The 22,983-nt window shown below is 29.9% G+C and overlaps 1 protein-coding gene across 1 annotated transcript in view; it reads left to right on the top strand.

The window, feature by feature from the left end:
- The first annotated feature begins 2,248 nt into the window (after positions 1 to 2,248).
- LOC124539665 (mycosubtilin synthase subunit C) overlaps positions 2,249 to 22,983 on the top strand; it is a 74,149-nt gene continuing 53,414 nt past the window's right edge. The window contains exon 1 of the mRNA XM_047116980.1: positions 2,249 to 2,407. The gene's annotated coding sequence lies outside the window, so the exon portion shown is untranslated. The remainder of the gene's footprint in view (positions 2,408 to 22,983) is intronic.

A 22,983-nucleotide genomic window follows, 5' to 3' on the forward strand; every position in this document is an offset into this window, starting at 1 on the left:
AATTTTCCGCACAATGTTTTCTATCATTAGTAAAATAAATTAAGCAAATTAATATTCAGTAGTTCTTGCATATTTTGAAGCCCATGATTAAAGAACTTCAGTAATGAACAAATATCAAATATTAGAAACAGAAATTATGCACCCGGGTGGAAACGAACGTTTGATTGTTGAAAATGTGCTACATCAATTGACAATGTTGGAAGTTTGACGACCTCCGTGGTCGAGTGGTGTGTATTCCCGGCTGAGTCGATGTAGATTATCATTAGTTTTCTATGTTGTCTTGGGTCTGGGTGTTTGTCGTACCGTCGTTACTTCTGATTTTCCATAACACAAGTGCTTCACCTACTTACATTGTGATCAGAGTAATGTATGTGATGTTGTCTCATATTTAAAAAAAAATATTTAATGTGCCACATCGTATTTCAGCAGCATATCTATAATAAGCTCCAAAACAATCTTATTAAAAATGATTTTGCCCGATGGTGGGCCATGAAAACTGGCTTTTGTTATTTTTTGGGGTTTCGAGTAACTTCTTACAGAATATATCTTAATGTAGTTGCTATTAATAATATTATCAATCGCATAATAAGCGTATGATATTTTAAAATGATAATTTATTTTCTTGCAATAATCTTGTGTGATTAATGAAATAGATCTACTGTTATGGCATTTACTATTCTGAAGAGTTCAGAATTAAAATCAACGGTTGAATCTTTGCGATGTAAGGACTGTGAACGCTAAGAATATCCAAATTCGGAGCCTCAACAATAAGTGAATCGATAATAGTCAAGCTTGGTCTCTAATGAGCCGAGATGGCCCCGTGGTAAGAAAGAAGAAAAACATTGTGAGGAAACCTGCATGTGTCTAATTTCAATGAAGTTCTGCCACATGTGTATTTACCAACCCGCATTGGTATAGCGTGGTGGAATATGTTCCAAACCTTCTCCTCAAAGGGAGAAGCGGCCTTAGTCCAACAGTTGGAAATTTACAGGCTGTTGTTGTTGTTGGCCTCTAATGTACGTAGATAGTCAATGCTATTTTTTATATAAATTAATTAAAATTATACATATAGTTGATAGTAAAGATGTAATCTTTCAAAACTTTTTAAAAGGTTTTGCCAACAAATAATGTGTTAAAACGTTTGTGCGATTATTTTTGAGCAAAAAAGTTTTTCAATAAGATAAAACAAAGAAAGCCATGAGTTTTACTCTAAATTTTATTAAATATAAAATAAAAAACAAGGTGGGAATGTTTTATTAAAACCCAACACTACAGTGTTATTAATTACCTAATATTGGAACGCTACATAATATGACTCAAAAGGAAAATCTATAAGCAGGAGATATAATTAATTGCCTAGTTACATGGCTGTTTAATTTATATATAACAATGTACATAATTCAATTTGGAATAAAAACATTTTATTAAAAGATTTTATGTTACAAGTTACAGATAAAAATAAAAATACAAGTAAAAATCTACGAAGTTCCTTTTTGAGAAATCAATTGCAATTAAAAATTAATAATATATATTGTTGCATATCCTAAAAAATAGTTTTTTTTTGTATAAAACTGTAGTTTATTGTGTAGTAAATTACATATGCGATGTCCGCGTGTATTGGTAAAATAAATATTTTACACAAATTCCGAATTTGTTTTTTTTTTATCTTTACAAAAAGAAAAATAAATTGTTTTGTGAAAGTTGTAAGTCATGCTTTAAATTGTTAGTGTCAATCCAATAACAAAACGTTAATTCGGAGAACTGAAATGTCATCTATCAAAGGGGATCCCCGGCAACCCGAAGAGTAAGTGACAAAACAAATATTCTTAATAATACTCGTTTACATAAAATTTTTAAATATACATTTAAAAAATCCTTGCAAAATTATAAATATATTTTGAATTCCAACATGGATGGACGCGAGTACACACACACACACATATATATATATATTTATTTTTTGTTTTCTTTGGTATTATTTATTGTAGGATTCTAACACTAGGAAAATATAATTGTTACTTACAAAATGGACTTATAGTCTGAAATAAATGATTTATTATTATTATTATATTATGTATGCATAGGAACGACCAAGTTAAAGTTTATTTATTATTAATATTTCGTACGAATATCAGTAAACCTAAGCCAATTTTTAGTGCTGAAGAAAAAAAAAACCAAAGGCCAGTGAAGAGCTGTGAACGGCACGTGCTGAGACTAAGCTTACAGCGCTATATAAGTTGATAGAGGGCGATTACGCAGACAGTCTGCGCACTGGCTGTACCCGGTTGCATAGACTTGCAGTGAATTTAAAAATCGCTAAGCGCGACAACGCGGTGTGCGCGGGAAAAGTGCAGTGTCTGAATCGTTTATGAATTTTTTTGGTGGCATTTCTTTTTCGGATATCACTGTAAGTTTTTTTTTTTTTTTAATTGTAAAAAGTTATTATGCCTGTATGTGATTTTTCGTGTTTTATAATCTATAATATTTTGTTTCCATTGAAAGTTACTTCTATATTTTTAATGTAGCTTAAAAAAATATGTAGATTATATTCTTAATTTAAAAAAATATTAATATTAGTAGTTGTGACAAATAATGTGCAATTTACCACTTAATGTCCAAAGCAAAAAGATTTACATAATTTAAACTATTTAAACTCCTATTTGCATATTTCAGGAACAAAATAATGTTCAAGAACATTGAATTTATAATTACCTAACACATTTCTTACATGAACAAAATATGTTCAGATGAAAACAAGTTAGAATATATTATTTTTATGATAGGTTGTTACATGTTAAAATATATATCATTGCCCGCCAAAAAATTGGTCGCAAAAAAATATGCACGATAATGTGTAAAAAAACAAAAATTACGAAAACGTATAGAATTTTTCAAAATGTTCCAATTTCAAAATCTCCTGACAATTCGACTTTCAAAAATGCTCTTTAATTATTTTTTGTTATTCTTAACATTCGAAATTTAATTAAATAAATGTGAAATTATTCGGTAACAAAAATTTTTAGCCATATTCCTACCCATCCTATTCATACCCATTACTAAATTTATCACTATATTTATTTTTTACCAGATTAACGCCAAAGGTCGCAAGTAAAATTTTCACTTATGACAAAAAATGCATATATTTGTATATCGTATTATGATTTCGTGAATACGAAGAATTAAAATTATATGTTTAATAATATAAAAAAACAAACAATATCAGTGAATTTCTTTTATTTTTCACAAGTGCATTTAATTTTGGACTAATTTTGTTCGAAATATGTATTAGAAAATTATTTTTTGTTTGTGCTTTGTTAAAACAAAGTCTAGGATATGATAGTTCCAGTACGTATTAGTATTAAAAAAAACTTTTTTTTAATTTTTTTAATTAAAACAAAGTACATACTCAGTCTAAAGTTCAAAAATTCAAATTCAACGACTGAACAAAGTACGTGCCTTAAAGGTTACGAAGAGTTTTAACAAAAATATTATTGTAATATTATTTCGTTCCAAAACATCACTATGTCAAATAAAATACTAAGCAATAAATATAAAACGAAAAAAGGTAACGTTCATTCAGCCATTAAATAAACCTACGTACGTATTCGTTTAAAAAAAAAAAACTACATTTAATTTTGAACGCAAACGTTTTAAGAGATAGAAGTAGTAAGCAATGTATGTTTATAGATCTGTTTAATTTTAAAGGCGCGCCCCTCCACGCTAGTGTCGTGCGTTAGTGTGTGACGTTCGTATTTACAACGTATTTGTGTGCGTGTGTTGTGGAACAGATACAACAAAAAAATAGTTAACGCTTTATTAATATAAGATATTCACTTAACCCGTGATCATGGGTTACCGATTTAATACCCGGTGAATAAAATATTAAAATTACTTATGTTATTATTTTGCCTCATATGTTTGTGGTGGATTAAGCCAGCTTCTCTTATAGGTCTTTGACCACAAATGGAACTTTTTGTAACGTCGTTTTTGTTATAACCACCGTGTATGTTTAAATTTGATCATAACAAAACTTTGTTTTTATGAAATTTCTGACACTAATTTACTAAGTAGTTTGCCAATTATAACAAACAAAAAAATCTTTAGGAAACAGCGGAGAATAAGGTACTAATAAGTTATTGTAAATATCTCACTTCCGCTCTTGGATAGCCATTTTATACAATTTTTAGGTAGTTCACTGTACGTATAAGTACATGGGTATAGAACTGCAAGTACATTTTAGATGACTAAACAATCACCCTTATACCATTGAGCTGATCAGTTAATAGCCCGGATGTTTATAGTCGTTTCAACGGCTATTGGTAAAGCCCTCTACTCTTAGCTGAAGTGGTTTGTTTTGATGCGACGAAGTGACAATAAAACTATGTTTTTTATTGTCAATTTTGACATGAGTTATTTAAACTGGTCAGTTACATTTTATATTATTACAGTTTAATTATTATTAGAAATGTTTTACAAAAGTGTCCCCATCGGCGAATAAGGGTTAATGTATACTAAATAATGATGATTGAACGTAATAGTACAGAGGCAGTGAACGAAAAAACCGAATGAAATGAACGAAAACTAAATGAATGACGTCAGGAGGTTTTTAAGTAAATAACTCGTATCCGTTAGACATTTAGGATTTCCATTCTAAAATAAACACACGTCATACTATCGGCATAAGGTAATTAAAACATTTAAATATTTGCTTAGTAAAATATTTTGTTAATATTGTATATTTATACATGTTATTTTTTAAATTATATAATTTGTCATAAACAGTACCTGGAAAAACGGTAAATTTAATTAAACATTTTAAGGTTTTAAAAATTTTAGGGCGTTTGCAGTAGGACAACCGTTTCAAGGACTTAAATTTTTATTATCGTTTATTAGGTATACAATGATTTAAATGTATCATATATTTTTTTAATAATATAAGTATTACTTCTCTTATCGAAATGTGCCTTTTTGATCTCGCTTTTAAATGTCAGATGCCTACATAATTACAAAAAGATAATAAATGCATGTTTAATATTGCACATGAATAACTTTACACATTTACGATAATGTTAAAAACCCAACAGTAGATATATAATAATTTTCACTTTAATATGTTGTAAAAATTGAATTTATTTAAAAACATAATATTATTATTTTTTATACATTTTTTTAAGTTGTTAACACAGATTTTGACATCTGTCAATGGAGACTAGTTTTGGCGGGAAATTGATAACTATGACTCACTTTTATATTTACTTAAAGGCTTAAATTAAGGGATCTTACTTGGTATATATCAAAACTAGTATACCAATGTATTGCCAGTGTCATAAACATTAATAATACCACATGTTGTCTATGCTCCATGAACTATAGAAATACCAAAATGTTATATTACCTTTCAAACTGATAAATAACCTTCCTATACCTTCGAATTCTCGTGAAGAATTCATTAATTGCATTTTTATAGGGCCAGCTAAGTGCTATAAAGATACTTTATCCATAAAATATCGCGAAGTGTGGATTATCCTCAACAAAAGGTCAATGATCTTATGGTGCTTATTGTAAATGTCGATTGTGTTCTTAGTAAAAAATAAGATTGATGCGACTTTTTAAATTTGGAGGGTTATAAGTTATAATGTAGGTTCATTAATAAAATAGTATTTAATACCTGTGTTCTGGTTTTTGAAGCGTTAACGTCGCTCAGCTAGAAAGACTCCTCTTGAGAGACGAAAGTTGACGTCAGCTTTGATTAATCTCGTAAATATTAATAATAAAAGATATTAGTTCTTGCAATGTTTTTTAAAACGATAGGTCAAATAGAGCGAAGTGGAAGCACTTAGAAGACAGACCCCGCCATCAGATGGTAATAATAGATAAACAGGAGATAAAGAAAGAGATACAATAATAATAATGCCAATAAGAGCCTATTTGAGCAAAACAACAACAACAACAGCCTGTAACATATTCCACCACGCTGTTCCAATGCGGGTTGGTGGAATACACATGTGGCAGAATTTCTATGAACTTTGTCACATGCAGGTTTCCTCGCGATGTTTTCTTTCACCACTGAGCACGAGATGAATTATAAACACAAATTAAGCACATGAATAATCGCTGGTGCTTGCCTGGGTTTCAACCCGTATTCATGGGTTAAGATGCACGCGTTCCAACCACTGGGACATCTCGGCTCATTTGATTAAAGAACATTCTGATTATGATTGTGATTAACATTAATTCGAATGGCTTGATGACATGTTTGCAACATCAATGATTGCATTACATTGATGTTCATTACAAATCTTTCGTTACCGCAATAGTGACAGAAGTCGAGAACTTTGTGTGAACTGCCAGCGACAATTATAATTGGTAAAGATAGATAATTCTAGAAATTTGACGGTTCCTTCGACTCACGAAGTATCTTAGTATCTTGAACCTTATTTCTATACAGCTAAAGGTGAATCATGCGTTATCCTTGGCACAGAAAAACTTCGCAAACAAAAACAAAGTGTTACTCCTTTAATCTGTAACGCAATTATGCGAAGGCCTCATAAAAAATAAACTATATGGATAGATTCTTTTATAAGTCCAAATATTTCTGCACTGGTTTGTTTTTTCAATGCGAATCTGAGCTATTGGTGTGATTGTATTTAGATATAATTTAAGGGCTATGTCATATTTTAAATAAAGAAATAAGCAAAATTAATTTAAGGCATCACTATTCCTTTGTGCCTAAAAGAATGACCATTAAATTGGGGCACTTTTAAACAACAATAAAAACGTTGTGAGGAAACAGGAAAAGGAGACATTGCTTTTTTATATAGGCAGATTGACTTGCGTAGTTGTACCCGGGTGTAACGGTACGGTTCCAACACGCTACTACAGGGTATAATGTACATCCTAATACCCTTTTTTCAAGAAATCGCTTGATCCTGAGCTGATAAGCAATTTTGACACTTAGAATTAATTTTTATTTCTATATTTTTTGTTGCGTTTTCCGTCATGTTTGACAATTGTCATTATATTTCAACTTATTCACATAAAAACCTTAATAAATTATATACCTAAACATTCCTTATGAATCACTCTATATATTAGTGAAAACCGCATGAAAATCCGTTCAGTAGTTTTCGAGTTTATCGCGAACATACAGACAGAAGCGGCCGTGGACTTTGTTTTATTATATTATAGTATGTAGTGATAAATTAAGCTAGTCAATGTAGAAGTTTGAATTTTATAAGTTCACCCTAAAAATCTTGTATAGTCATTTCATATTCTTTTGATTCTGTCCTATAATGAAATCTCTTGAGCCCAGCATCTTTCACGAGAGCACTTGGTTTAGCCGAGCACGATTTGACCTCATTAATAATTAATACAGAATTTTGCAGTGTGTCATTTAGATAAGTGTTCTGAAATGAAATCTTAAGCTATATTCGTATCCTATACATAATTTATAGCTTTTTAAGTAATTCGTTTTTTCTTAGATGATAAAGATCGAGTTCAATAAGGACCAATACGTAAAATATTACTCATTAATCGGCATTGCTCATTTGTTTCTGATAACGAAACGAGACAGGATTTAGTTTTTTAATAAAACCTCTTTTGTCTTTTCATTCTAGTACTGACTCCAAGTCAGCTCTCTGCTAGTATTTTAAAGGTCCATATTTTGTCATTATGAGAATTACACGTTCACCGATTAGTTGGGCAGCAGTTTGTACTGTTTATACTGTTTGTATTTGTACTTTTTTTATTTAAAATTTCAAACCTCTAAAGTATTGATAACCCTTGGTATAGCTTATATTGCTTTGATTGAATCAGTAGTTTGATGTTCACGTTTGTTTTTATTCCTGACACGGTTAAAATGAAAAAAAAAAAAATTCATCATTCATTTCGTTTTGTTTTTAATCTTTTTCTTGTTGTGTGCCAGTTGCCTTCCTTGTGATTGCAATATATAAATTAAATCCTTTCGAATATTATTATTCTAATTAATAATGAACACGATTCAATATAAAACAAAGATTTCGACTTCCTGTAACGTTTCAAAGAATGTTATCAAGGCCAAAAATTTAAAAGATACTTTAATTTCTGGTTACATATTGTATACTCCTGTTAAATAGTTATAGTATATGTTATACAAACATATTTATTTATTTTTTTTTTCAATGACTGCGTCCATACGTTCTCTTTTCCCCGATTTTCTATCTCTCTCTGACAAAGATTTTGTAATTCGAAAACTCTTTGAACAGGGTTTATTAATTATGGGAAAATAATATGTTGATTTTGAAATCATCACAGAGTTTAAATGATAGATTTTAATAGTATGACAGAAAGTATATCTAGTATGCAAAAGTAAAAGAGCTTAAAATGATATTATCTTTGGAATTCAATTTCACATACATCCAAGCAGGATATATTAATTTAAATAATTGTATTAACTAACATGACTTTATATTTTTTAAACGTTGTAAAAGAGTAACTACTGAGTTTCTTGTCGGTTCTTCCCGGTAGAGTCTACTTTCCGAACCGGTGGTAGCTTCACTTAATTGTAAAATGACGATTCAAAAGTTCCTGTAAAAGCCTACTTGAAAAAATAATGAGTCTCTGGTGAGTAGTTAGTCTGTACAAAAGTATCAATAAAATTGTTTTACAATAAATTTGGTAACAAAAGTCACACTTATTTATAGTACCTATTTACTTTCTTTGGTCGCTTATAAATTCAGTTATCTTGAAGAATCTGTAGTTAACAGCTTCCGGGAGCGCGTAGAACGTTCTTACCCTGTATTATGAAAGGCGAATTCCTACGGGGACATTAAATTATAATTTCCTGTTCGAGTAAAACAGTTTATCGGAGAAAGCTGTAGTAAAACCTTCACAATGCAGAGATTATATAAAATAATTAATTATTTGTTTTTGTTTTTATCGTATCCACTTCTTAACCGTGACCTTCGCGTGATTTGTTTTTTTTTTCTTGTAATTCTGACTATGGAGTAATTTTTATCTGAATTTTTAAAATGTTTTTATTTTTTTTTTTAATTATTATCTGAAATATAAATTTATGAAATATTTTAATATTTTATCAAGTTAAAAGATTTAAGTATAAAAATAATTTTGTCTAAGTAATACACGACACATATATAATGAAAAAAGAAAATGTACATATGTATCACGTTAAAACGAAAATGCGATTAAAATAGCTGAGTATTAGTCAGCCTTCCTGAATAAAGACGCCGGGAATTACTAGTTTCATTACACAAGGTTAAAGATTGTATGTATATTGATTGAAAAAGAATTAAATAACTGCATATAGAAAGTAGATAGTAATTGTTTTTTTTTTTAAATAATTACTTTCAATGTCGAATTAAGTTAAGTAAAGGATATTAATTTTTATATATTACGAAATATATTTTTGATAATTTATAATGCACGCGCAAAATAAATAATGGCGCAAATGACACGTGTTAATGTTACCATTAAAAAAAAATAATGTTGTGGGTTCATTGTACTGACGATAAATTATATATGTTGTTTTGATGCTACTTGCGTGGTAATTCATTACACTCGTAATAATTTACTACTATTATCCTTATAATAATATAATACCTAATAGTACCTTAATGTACATTAGCGTAGACCTGAATCGTCATAATAATATTTAAAAATATGTCATTCATAAAAAAACGGAACTGGGTTTCCATTAAAAAAAAGCCTTTTTGCCCGTCGTATGTTTTTTACGTTTGACGTCTGACAAACGTCGTCATCTTCTATCGTCATCAAAACAAAAACTATGTATTATCTGTATGATTTCTTTTTAATTATAAAAAAAGAATCATTTCATTCAATAAAAGAAAGATTTCCATTTAAAATTAGTACTTGCAATATTATTTAATTGATATAATAACAGATCAATTAGGCTCTAAAAAACGGAACTAGGTATTAATTTAATTAAAAAAAAAACTGTCCGTAAAGTAAGTAATAATTCTGGGTAGTAAATTAAAAAAAATACAAGGTCTAATCCGTGACACGTTTATCACGGGTCGTTGGTTCGATGTCAAAGTTTTTACAAAGTTGTTAATTAACTGCTTGTGCAATAATAACAATTATTAATTTTATTTCATATTTAAATATACTAATATATTTATTTTTTACTGGCAACACTTTCTCGGTACAAGGATCAGCCATAGACTATAAACAGTTCTAGTTCAAAGAACAAAGATAAAAATAAATATCTTTTTCCGACTGGGAAAATTGAAATACTAGGTTTTTCTCTACTACAAAACGCAAGTATTATACGAGTACATATAAAACTTCCTCTTGATTCATCTATCTATCTCTATTGATATTATCCGCATTACAATCCATTACGTAGTTTAAAAAGTCTAAGATTCAGACAGTATGAAGCGACTTTGCATTACCATAATATTAAGTACTTTTAAGCTGTCAGGTTGAAAGTTTTTCTGTGTATAAAAAGTAATCTATACTAATATTATAAACGTCTGTCATCTGTTGTTCTTTCAAGACCAAATCATTGAACAGAATTTGATGAAATTTAGTGGGAAACATTTAAACTCCAGTGAAGGACGTAGGCTACTTTATTGTCTAACACATGGCAACCAATGACATAACGAGTGAAGTCACAGGCGATAACTAGTTATATATAAACAATATATACTTCTACTACGACAACACGACATCTTTCTATTATCACAAAAAAACTTAATTAATATAAATTATTTAACTTTATTCCCGTTACTAGGAAATTTATTTAATTATATATATGTAATTAATTTTTATACATTATTATCATTATATAGCTAAACGTAATATTAATTTAATTTTTCTTTTAATTGCACTAGCCTATTTTTTAATCATTATTATATACAGCTAAGACACAAAGGTTGCTTGGAAAAGATCGCAAATGAGATAAAGTTGTCATTGCACGCTTCTAACCTGCTGTAGAAATGTATCGAGTTAGTATGCAATACAGTTACTACATAAATGAATTTTTTGGAATCAATAAATTTCGGTAATATTATATATATATAAAAAAAAAAAAAATTGTCGTATATTAATTAAATGAGGTTTTATTCTAAGATCATTTTTTTAAGGCTGGAAAACAATATATACCTTTGTTCGATTTTTTTTTCTTATCTATATATGAATGATTCTTATTTATTTAAAGGCGCATTTCATTCGAGCAAGATGGTCATTATTAAGATAATTTATGAATATACTCGTAATGCATCTAATTAATTATCTTACCGGTAAAACCATTCCAGTATCTTAACAGACAATAATATTATAGTTATGTAAACAATGCATAATAAAGTCCTGTGCACATGTTTATACACAAACAGATTCACTCAGTCGTAAGACTTTGTGAAAGTACCACGAGTTAGGTACCAGTTACCACCCAATCACCATTTTGATATCCCAATCATCATATGATATTGCATATTAGAACGCTTGAATCTTAACCAATAACCGGGTTCGAATCCAAACGAGCTCCACATATTTTTTCCAGTTGCATAATTTGTATTTATAATATATCTCGTGCTCAAGGAAAACATCCTGAGGAAACCTGTATATGTCTAATTTCGACGAAGCTCTGCTCCAAGCGTATCCATCAACCCGCATCGGAAAAGCGTGGGTGAAAGGGTTAGGTAGATTTAGCCCAGCAGTGGGAAATTTACCGGTTGTTATTGTGATCATTTTGTCTTTATATTTTTATATATAAGTATAAAAATAGACGCACCACAATACAGTACGTACTTTAATAAGTAAATATCATAACTCTTGAATGTTATGTGTAAAGCTCGTACGCACTGCGCATAAATTATGAGTCATTATAACATATTTGTGCGTGGTAATGCCGTTGTTTTAATAATGCCACCGTGCGAATGGACCTTTATTGATGACAGAACAGGAAAACCCGTACTGACATGACATGACATTTCAACCCGTTAATTCCCTTTGCCATTGAATGTCACAAGTTATTAAATTGTAGATAAAATATGTACTATTGTATCGGTAAATAACCTCTGATTATATTGAATACATATTATATATACGAACAATGTTGATATCACAGATAATTAATTTTTCATATACATACGGCAAAATAAGTAATCATTTTTTGTTGTATTTTTTTTTTATTGATTTTGGCAACTGATCTAAATGATATTGGTTTCGATTTAAGCCAATCATGAATCAACATCAAAATCGAACACACAAAAAAATCAAAATCGCTCCCAGCTGGACCGAGTTCAATGACATACAAAAGAAATTACTTATATGTCTTGATATATGTATACCTTTAAGCGAGTCAGTTGGTAGTGCTATATTAATTAATTTATTTATTTAACGGTATTAAATTAAAATCACGGTCCAAACTGTGTTCTAATCAATTTAGACAACACTAAAATAATAAATAAACAATAGCAAGAGCACATTTTAATAAACAACTCTGATTTATCGTAACACTCAAATTCTGTAATATATAATAATAGAGGTTATCAATTTATTTTTGTTTTTTTTTTTTTTTTTTAATAATTCGAAACTCAGGCTTGAATTTTTTTTAACATATTATTTAAAGTCTGTTTTATTTTTAATTTTATATTATTAGACTGCATTATTACTATAGTAGTTAAAGGTAAGGTATAGTTTAAGGTAGGTGCCCAAGTTCTTAGATTAAAAGGTAGTTTATATTATTTGTTTATTTCTATACATTGTAATTATATAATATATATCATCAGTCCTCACAATTAATAGTAGTTTGTAATGATATTCCGTTTTTAATTAATAAACATGTTTTATCAGATACTATCTTATATCATGTAATTAATATTAAAAAAAAAAGTAAAATTAAAAAGGATTTAAGTGTAATTGACTAAATTGTTACAATTTAACAAAGAATTAATTTTATAAGGCGGAAAATAGTTATAGCCCAGTAAGAGAGCAAAACTACGACTATATAGGGGAAAAAATATAAGCATAAAAGAAATTCAAACAAGAAAATAATTCTAGTCGTACCAATGACATTAAACATTTCATTCAAATAAGGTTTCATAATTATGACGCCAAATGTTACTTGCATCTTACAAAATAGAAGTTCGGTAAGAGGTAGAAAAAGTGAGGAATAGTGCAAAACAAAGTCTGCCATAAAAATTACGTACCTGTATGTCATGGTACCGGCCAAGAGGTCATGGAAATACGACGTACTAAGTCACTAACTATGGTACAATTACATTTTAATAATAGCTAAAGAAATCTTACTAGGAAACGGAACTTTATGGTGTCCGGATAAGCCTATTACAGTTTCTTAAGATTTATTACAGCAATTATAAGTACATTACTGTATTTATGTGTCAATATCTCTATATATGTGTGTATAAATATACAATTTTATAGTTTATACAGCTCAAGACATTTTTAGATAATTACATTCATTTGGTGGTAGAGCTTTGTTTACACCCGTCTGGGTACCCCATTCATCACATTTTACCCCTAGACAAGAATACTTAGTGTATTGCTTTGGTGTAAAGTTTGAGAGCCAGTGTAATTGTAATGTAAACAGGCACAAAGAAAAATCTCAAATTTTTGGGTCAATATTTATTATGTCATATAACATTATGGAGGTATTATTTATTGAAAAATTAATGTAACAGTTAGCGTAGTGTGTTATTAATATTTTGAATAAATTCCAAATCAAGTCATTTTGTTTTGAGTATTTTTACTTCATTACTTTATTACAATTGAAATAGGTAAACGTATCAAGAGTATTGCGCCTGTTTTATTTCTCTTTTATTTGTATACATCGTCTAGTAATACATACATATAAATTGATAACATTTATACTAACAAAGTGAAGAGTTAAAGATCTTCTATATACCTAATACATTTTATATTTTAGCGAATTAATAGTATCTGTGTTTTTTTTCTGATAGGAGGACGAGGACTAATTACCAGGCTATCTACCTGGCCGCCAACCCAGTTATTACGTTCCATTTACAAAGACTAACTGGCGAGAGGGCCGTAGTCTTCCCTATTGTATTTATAGGTCTATTATAGATTTAATAGGTTTCAACTATTACCATTTGACCTCCACAACGCCCCCCTTGTCAAGAGGTTATAGTAATTATTCGTTAGAATTGCTTATAATCACAACTGACGGACTCTAATGGGCACAGTGGTGCAAACATTACCGGAGTGAACTGATGAAATGGAAAATCTTCTATAGGTATACACTTCCCTCATCAAGACTAGGAACACCTAGACCTGACCTGGGAGGTATTTATATGTCTACAGCGTTCAAAGCCAAACACTAAAACGACAAGACAAAATATATACGGTAACATTTAAATTTCAATAATCAACAGCCTATAAATTTCCCACTGCTGGGCTAAGGCCTCCTCTCCGTTTGAGAAGTGGAGCTTATTTCAACATGTTGCATTGCACAACAGGCTGAATTTCGTTGAAATTAGTCTGGGTTTGAACCCGCAATCATCGGTTAAGATGCACGCGTTCTAACCACTGGGCCATCTCGGCTCGCAAAATTTCAATAAAGTGATCCACGATGTGATAAGTTTATCCACGTTACTTAAACTATAACATTCTGCAACTTATTCATAATGGCTGCTATAACGTAATTGACATTAAAAATATTTTAATTAATTGTATATCAAAGAAAGTTAATTGGAACTGTATTAATTAAAATATGCCCACCCGTGTATGGTAATTACATTTAAACGAGTTAATAAATAAAGTAATATTTACTCACTATATATTAAATTTCGTGGTCATATCCGCCCTGTTTATATTAGAATATGACGTCATAAATGTTTATCTATCTATCTATCTCTATCGATTTAATTAATAAGGGAATAAAAAAAGTATTAAGCTTATAAATAATACCACTAGTTGTTCTCAAACTATGCGTCGAGTTTACTGTGAGAAAGTTTATAGGCTATATAACAAAATAATCGAATATATACACTTTTTTTAGATAAAGCTCTTGCTTTATGCTCTGAAGTAAATATGTAAAGCACTCGCAATACGATATCAGTTTTTGCTCGCGTCCTTGAATTAAAAACGTTGACGACCACTGAATCAGTGGCACTGATCTATGTGTGTTAATGTTCTTTATATCAAAACCCACCCTGGCTTCACACGGGTGCAATGCTTATACTATGTATACAACAGAATTTGCTTATTTACGACATCATATTACAAACTTCTCATAAGTGTTTCTTTATTATATTGTGCATGTTTTATATACAAAACCCTTCCTCTCGAATCACTCTATCTATCAAATAAAACCGCATCAAAATCCGTTGCGTATATTTAAATATTTTATAAGAATACATGGACAGAGAAAGCGACTTTGTTTTATACTATGCAGTGATATTGTATTCCCCGCTTCAAAATATTTGAGAGCCACTGTACGGTCTAGTTCGCTATTAATTCAATAATATTTTATTGAATACCGTAACGGTAATTTAATTTATAACCAATTGTTGTAAACGTTTTCTTTCTTTGTTGTGCCGTAATTAAGGTCGCTATCTTAGCCTTAACCTGCAATTGCTTTATAACTATAGTAATTGGAAAATTAAAAGGTAAACGAAAAATACGTTGACTGTGACACGATTTTATGTTTTTTTATAAAATAATGTTTCTTTTTTTTCGTATGGCAACAATGAATGATTAATTCTATTAACAGGTAAATGGATTAGTGGACATTGGACCTGTAGTGTATACTGTATATTACTAGCAATGCTTGATTGGCTGATTCGATTTTGATTAAGTAATATAAGGTACTGGGTAACCGAAGCAAGATATAGATATGTATGGCAATCTCTGGAAGAGGCCTTCACCTGATCCTTCAGCTTTTTCTTGCAAAAAAATAATAATAATGCGAAATATAAGTTTTTATATTATTATTGTATATAGATTAAAACTTAACATAAGAAATAATACAATTTTAAAATTCACCATTTTGATATAATTATTAAAATTTAACTGAATGTAAAATAATAATATAAAGTTAATTTATTTCATTACATATTTTTTCAGATTTTGTCCAACTGAACTGGCTGAATTTTTGATAAAGTGGACAATCTCAGCTGCTTAGAAAAAAATACTGCTGAATTAATTTTTCGAGTTTACTTGAAACATTTTAATTTTCACTTCCATTTTTATCTTACGATCAAAAACATGATTATAAATGGAGAACGGAAAATGATTATTATCCTTTTAGTAAAAATAATTACTACAGATAACTCGTTAAAATTAAAAATCTCCCATTCCTAGATCGCTTCTGAAATTTGTAGTATTATTTCATCGATGCACAAAAAACATATATACTTTTAGAACCAGATGTAGGAAGTAGGTTAACCTCTAAAACAATTATCTCTAATTTAAAATAACAATCAATCTACTACAAAAGAAAAACATTTAGTCTACAACACAAATAACCATCAATAATTACATTACACCGTAATAATTATATTCGCCATCTCAGCTCATGTGTCAACTACGAATCTCCCGCCTTTTTTTTTAAAGGGAAGTTGTGTGACTTGACGCAGATGTTGCTTGTTTATTCCAACAATACATTTAACGCGATATTGTTATATTTGCTTGGCTAAAGTCAAGAAGACAACTTGGTCATTTGTATCATGCAATTATCTGTGATCAATTATTAATAAATAAATAAACTAGTACGGCATGAATGCTGTAAACCTTATAAGATTAGATCGCTTTATGTGATACGGAACGTGAAATGGCAACATCAACATATAAACAAATGGTTATAGTACGACACAACTTAGGTGTAGCATCGGCGAATTTAATACTACCCACTACTGCCGATTTATACGACCAATAGAAACAGTTCCCTATCGCGCCATTCGACGCTATTCGTCGCTATAGACTCTTGCGTCAGAGAAAGCAAGTGCATGTAAATCGACGTGTCAAATTGACGAATATTATTAGGTCATATGATATTACAAGTTAGTACGTTCGTGTAAAGATTATATTGAAATATAAAATAAATGTTGATAATTTGGGATAGCGTACTTAATTCGAATGTGATCGGTTTTACGAATTTTGCCGAAGCTACATCTATGTTGTGTCGTACTATACCCATAAATCAGCTAGCCTTTCAACATGTGTGTAACACGTATAGGTTAATCTGTGTATAATTGGCTGGAGTATCCTTATTTATACTTATTGTTTATAAAAACTGATGTTTTTTGTTAGTCTGTATTTTGTTTTTCTTTGTGTAATTTGTGTTATTATGTATTGTGTGAATGTGTTTTTCTCACACACACATGGGCAATTATTGTTACTGACTACAATAGATTTTAGAGAAATAATTAAGATTTAAAAATAGAGTTGTCTTGGGACACCCGGCTGGAACGAAATTTCTTCAAATATATATTTTTAATACATGTAATAAAATTGTTGTGTCTGCTTGTATTAAATTAGCCGCTTTTATTGAATACATTCATCAAAATAATTTTTTTAACAATTTTTGTCTGACTATCTGGCTAATCGCTGAAATGGCTTTATCAATTTTGATGGGACTTTTACTGGCATAATGTTGAAGCTTAGTCTATAATAATAACTTATTATTAAATAAGAACGCGCACGTTGCTTCTTCCTCTCGAATTACTCTATCTATTAAAAAATAACCGCATCAAAATCCGTTGCGTAATTTTAAGCTATACATAGAGACAGACAGTTCGCTACTTTGTTTTATACTATGTAATGCTGATGATACTAAAATAATGATCATCGAAAATAAGGCTTTAAGCTTAAAGTTCGGGGCAAAGTCTTACACATACTAAGAAATAATTTGTTGAAACCCATAGTCTAAATTTGTTTCAATACGCTTTAATATGACGACCTCCGTGGACGAGTGGTTCACACTGGTTTTCATGGGTACGCAACTTCGAAGTCCCGGATTCGATTGCCGGCCGAGTCGATGTAAATTATTATTAGTTTTCTATCTTGTCTTGTGTCTGGGTCTTGTGTTTGTGGAACCGTCGTTACTTCTGATATTCCATAACACAAGAGCTTCAGTTACTTACATTGGGATCAGAGTAATGTATGTTATGTTGTCTCATATTTCTATTCAATAAAGCAAGCTTAGCGGAAACGACATTACTGTCGTTTGACGTATATGACCTTTCTCAACTACAAATTGCATTCGTGACGTAGTAGGTACTAAAATTGACACGTTTCAATCAATATCTAATCTGTATCTATTTTTTTTACTATCATACGTCGATTAATACGTAGTATTAATATTTCTTACACTTACCGTTTTACGTCATATCAAGATAATGAAATTGTATTTAATTATTTTGTTTTATAAATATTATATTTATAGTTACATTTAGATATTTTTTCTATAATATTTCAATAGTAATTTGAGTTTAAAATCGATAATCAATTCGTTATTGAATTAGTCTGTCTAGGAAGCTGTACTTAATCTATATTTCAGTCTGCCAATTACAATTATTAAAAAAAAAACAAATGAATGTGAAAATATGTCATGTTGACCATTAAAATGCACTACTACTACTACTACTACACAACAAATATACATATTCATAGGTATACATGATTATACTATGTATTACATACACAACAATTATAAACAAACCGCATAAACAACACCGGTCATCGGAGCCAACAGAATTAATTTTGTAGTTTAAAAAAAAAAGCTTATCATAAAACCTCTTTAGTGCAAACAAATTACTTTTTTAATATTCAATCAAGCATGCATCGTACTTCATCGGCTTAAAATAAAACCCTTTCACAATTTCATAAATCCAAAACCCTTGCAATTAAAATCGCTTTCAATATAATCGGATTTGGTTTGCAAGTGTGTTTTATTATCAGTTTGTTCGTATAATTGGAAATATGGAATAGTTACAGCATAAAATAATAATTATTACTTTATTTTACGCAAACCGTTTAAGTATTATTATTTATATGTATATAACTGTATTATTAAAACCTTGAATCAAAAACTACGAAATGAAAATGTCTATAGAGTTCCGTGCGGAAGTACTTTCAACCCAAAATTCAATTTTTCGAACAATTTTGTTTTTTTTTAATGAACGCCTAAAAAGTTTTTACTTCGTATTTGCCAGCGTCCTTGTGATTAACGACTCAAATGTTTGTTAAGAGAATGTACTTTCTGTTTTAAATAAAAAATATTTATATTTCCTACTCTCCTATTCAACTTTTTTTCATGACCATAACTACTTTGAAATATATATTTTTTAACGTATTAATGATATCATTATTTATTATTCTCATACTAGCTATCAACCTTGGCTGTGTACGAGATAATCAATATAGAATATATTTAAAGAATATAATCAATTGTTTTTTTTTGTGACAAAGATATCTTGATCTCTTTATAAACCATGATCATAAACAGTTTAAAGTCAGTTCAAATTAGTTGTAATCAATTCCTTGTTAGTTAGGAAGACATATCGGTGTGTTAAATATATATATATGTATTTATGATATAGTCAGGCTGATGGTCACCGCTTATCATCATAGGCACTGTAGGACATATTCAACTTTTATACCTGCTGTTGATAGATTATATGACAAATTGGTGGTACCCCAACGAGCTACATAGCTCAACCAAGTAAGAAAGTAACTACTAAGTGAGGTTTTTCAATCTACTTCTGATAATTTTGGTTGCTTTACATTTGATTCAAATTATAAAATAACTTTTTAAAATGGTCGAGTTAAATAACGAGTATTTTAATTTTGATTGGATTTAGTACGAACAATAATCTTTAATATTTGTTACATATAATCAATCATTTTAATACATCGCAAATGTGTCATCAACCTTGGTAACTAAGATGTTATGTCCCTTTTGTTACACGGGCTCATTCAACCCTTCAAACCGGTTCAAAACTCTAAATATAAGCTAAGAATATCTCATGACACACAGACAGGATTGTGCAAAGTTTAACCCACAATCAAATAAAACAATATCTGTACAGTCTGAGTAAGAAAACCTTGGTCTGTTTTCAAATTAATCCCTTTAACTTCTTAAAGTCATAGTACGTTTTGAATCTAAGCATCAAATCATTGCGACGCAATATGTCATTCTGAATCGGTGAAGCAGATTGACACTGACACTGAGCACTCGAAAATAGATCTTAAGGTGACGAACCTTTTCTTACCCCAACTGTACTTGAATTTCATTCATCTGTCATATCTTCCAAAGCTTATTGAATTGGGTCAGCAGGTCATGACTTTAAAAACATTTATTTCTCAAATGACTTTTGTTTTATCTTCTAGGTTATAGTATTTTGTTACGTGAATATTGAAGATTATAAACGATAAAATTTTCTGCTTTGTTCTTTTCAAACGCTTTACGCCTTGAATTCTTATCGCATTCCGGATATAAAATCGCTGTCAGGAAGCCGAACGAATATTTCGGAAACTATACTAGGCCTAAAACTTCCTGCTTATGATAAATAAATGCATTGTTAAGATATTAGTATTCACCTATGCCACATAAGGTCAGTATTTTTCAGTCAAAATTTGGCCATTTTTTTAAGGATTTTTTAAACAAAATCGTTGTGTTTTATGGGATTTGTTGTCATATGTAAGGCAAAAAAGTAGCCTATACTTTCTTGGAGTTTAAGTTCTTCTTCATATGAAATTTCATCAAATTCGATCCAGCGGTTTGCTCGTGAAAGAGCGATAGACAAACAGACAGACAGAGTTCCTTTCACATTCATAATATGAATACATTTTTGTTTTTTTTTTGTTTTCATGTTTCTGATAAAATATGCCAAATATTTTTACGTTACCTTTCGAAATAAATCAGCGTTATAAATGTTAAGGTCTAATTCTTTAAAAGGACTAATTAGGACACGAAATGACGAAGGCAAATTGCTGTTCATGAAACCACCTAGTTACCTAGGTACCTAGTAGTAAAGTGTTCTGTATCTCAATTCGCTATCGCGGATCACCTATTGAGTATTGAGAGTATTATATCAGAAACCCTCAGGCGTGTGTCAACGACGACTTTGAAGCTTCAACTATGAATGATTGATGTATAAACGAAAAAGGTCTTATCAATATTCTCAAATCAAATTAATATTTGATTGGAGAATGTTGATAAAACCTTTTTTTTACAAGCAAGATAGAAATTATAAATAAATAGCAATGTATAAAATGTAACTGACTTAAATGTCACAGGTGATGGATATATTTGCTGCTGATGATTTGATAAGGGGGAGGGTTAACAAAGAATCAAAATCAAAATTAAAATAAACTTTTTTCAAGTAGGCTTTAACACGCACTTTTGAATCGTCATTTTACAATTAAGTGAAGCTACCACCGGTTCGGAAAGTAGATTCTACCGAGAAGAACCGGCAAGAAAATCGGTAAAAAATACAAAGTCATATTAGTTAAATACAATTATTTAAATTAATAAACCTCGTAATATTCTTCCAAAGCTTGTTTTTGTTGTATTTGTAAGAATATTTACTTTTATTGCATTAATGGATAAAAAAAAACAAAATAATGTCACGGATTGTAAATAGAATATGTTAGATCTAAAATATGTTAGATAGAATAAATATGTTAGATGTATAAGGTTAGATCAGGATAGATCAAAACTTGCCTTACTTTGACACTTCTTATACGTCTTGGGAAAATTGAAACAAGCCCTCAAACATAGATATGGGAAATAAAGTCGGACCCAAAACGATAACTTGTGTAACCCCTTATCGTAAATACAACTAAATTGTTGTAAAATAACTTGGGAGATAGCTTTCAAAAACAACTAGAGAAATATCAACATTTTTGAGTATTCACGCAAGTTTTTTGTGTGTTGTATGTATTGAACAATTCTGTTGAATCTGTAAGAACTGTTAAACATTTTCTGCCTCTATAACAAGATCAACAGTAAAAGATTACGCGAACCCACGATCTTCGTACATGATCTACGCATGCGCATTGGAACGTATTGTAGTAATAGCATAGTAATATAAAAATTGTGTCACGTTTCTAGATACAATAGCGGAAAAGAATTTAAGGTCGATTCACTGGAATTAAGCCCTTGGTAATTCGACTTTCTATTATACATATACGTCTGTCTATTTATTTACTAATTGTCGCCCGCGTTTTGGTTGGTTATCATATGTTGGGCAAAAAAATAGCCTTTCTTGGAGTTCATGTTTGTTTCATAAAAAACTTCATCAATATAAGATTTTAAATTAACATGGTTATTTTTATTTTTTTTATTACTAAAGGTATTAATTTCGGGATATTTTCCATGTTTTTTAATGCTCGAAGTTTGCGCAAACTGCAGTCTCGTGAACAAGGCATTCGTAGATAATGTCGAAATATCGAGCTCAACCGAAAAAAAATAAAAAACATTGTAAATATCCCGAAATTAATACCTTTAGTAAACTTCATCAAATTCATTGGTTTGGTCGTGAAAGAGCGAAAGATAGACAAACAGAAAGAGCTACTTTCACATTTATAATATTAGTATAGAAGTGTAGATGATATAAGTGATGAGATCAGACAAAACTTCTGGTTACCTAAAGTCAAATTAATAATTAGGAAATTATGAGAGGATACGAGGTCCACAATGCGTGACTCGCAAAGTATGACATGGAAATGACATACGACATTGCAAAATTAATATTAAATCGAGATACATATTCCTGGTAAGAATTTTAATGGTAGGTTGAAACAAAAAAAAAAAAATTACATAATAAATTAATGTTTAGGTTTCAAATATTTTTTAAGGCGTGGGTAGTTTGATAAGATTTTCGATTTATGAACATGTTTTTCAAAGATACCTACGGAATTATATTTTTAATTTCTATGGAAAATTAAAGTAAAACTTAAGTGTTGTGGTAATTTTTTTAGGTCTTAAGCATACCAGGGTCTGATAAAACCTCACCCTTGCATCAATTTTAAATCAAA

Source organism: Vanessa cardui, chromosome 23, assembly GCF_905220365.1.
Source record: "Vanessa cardui chromosome 23, ilVanCard2.1, whole genome shotgun sequence".
In the NCBI taxonomy this organism is placed as follows: Eukaryota; Metazoa; Arthropoda; class Insecta; order Lepidoptera; family Nymphalidae; genus Vanessa; species Vanessa cardui.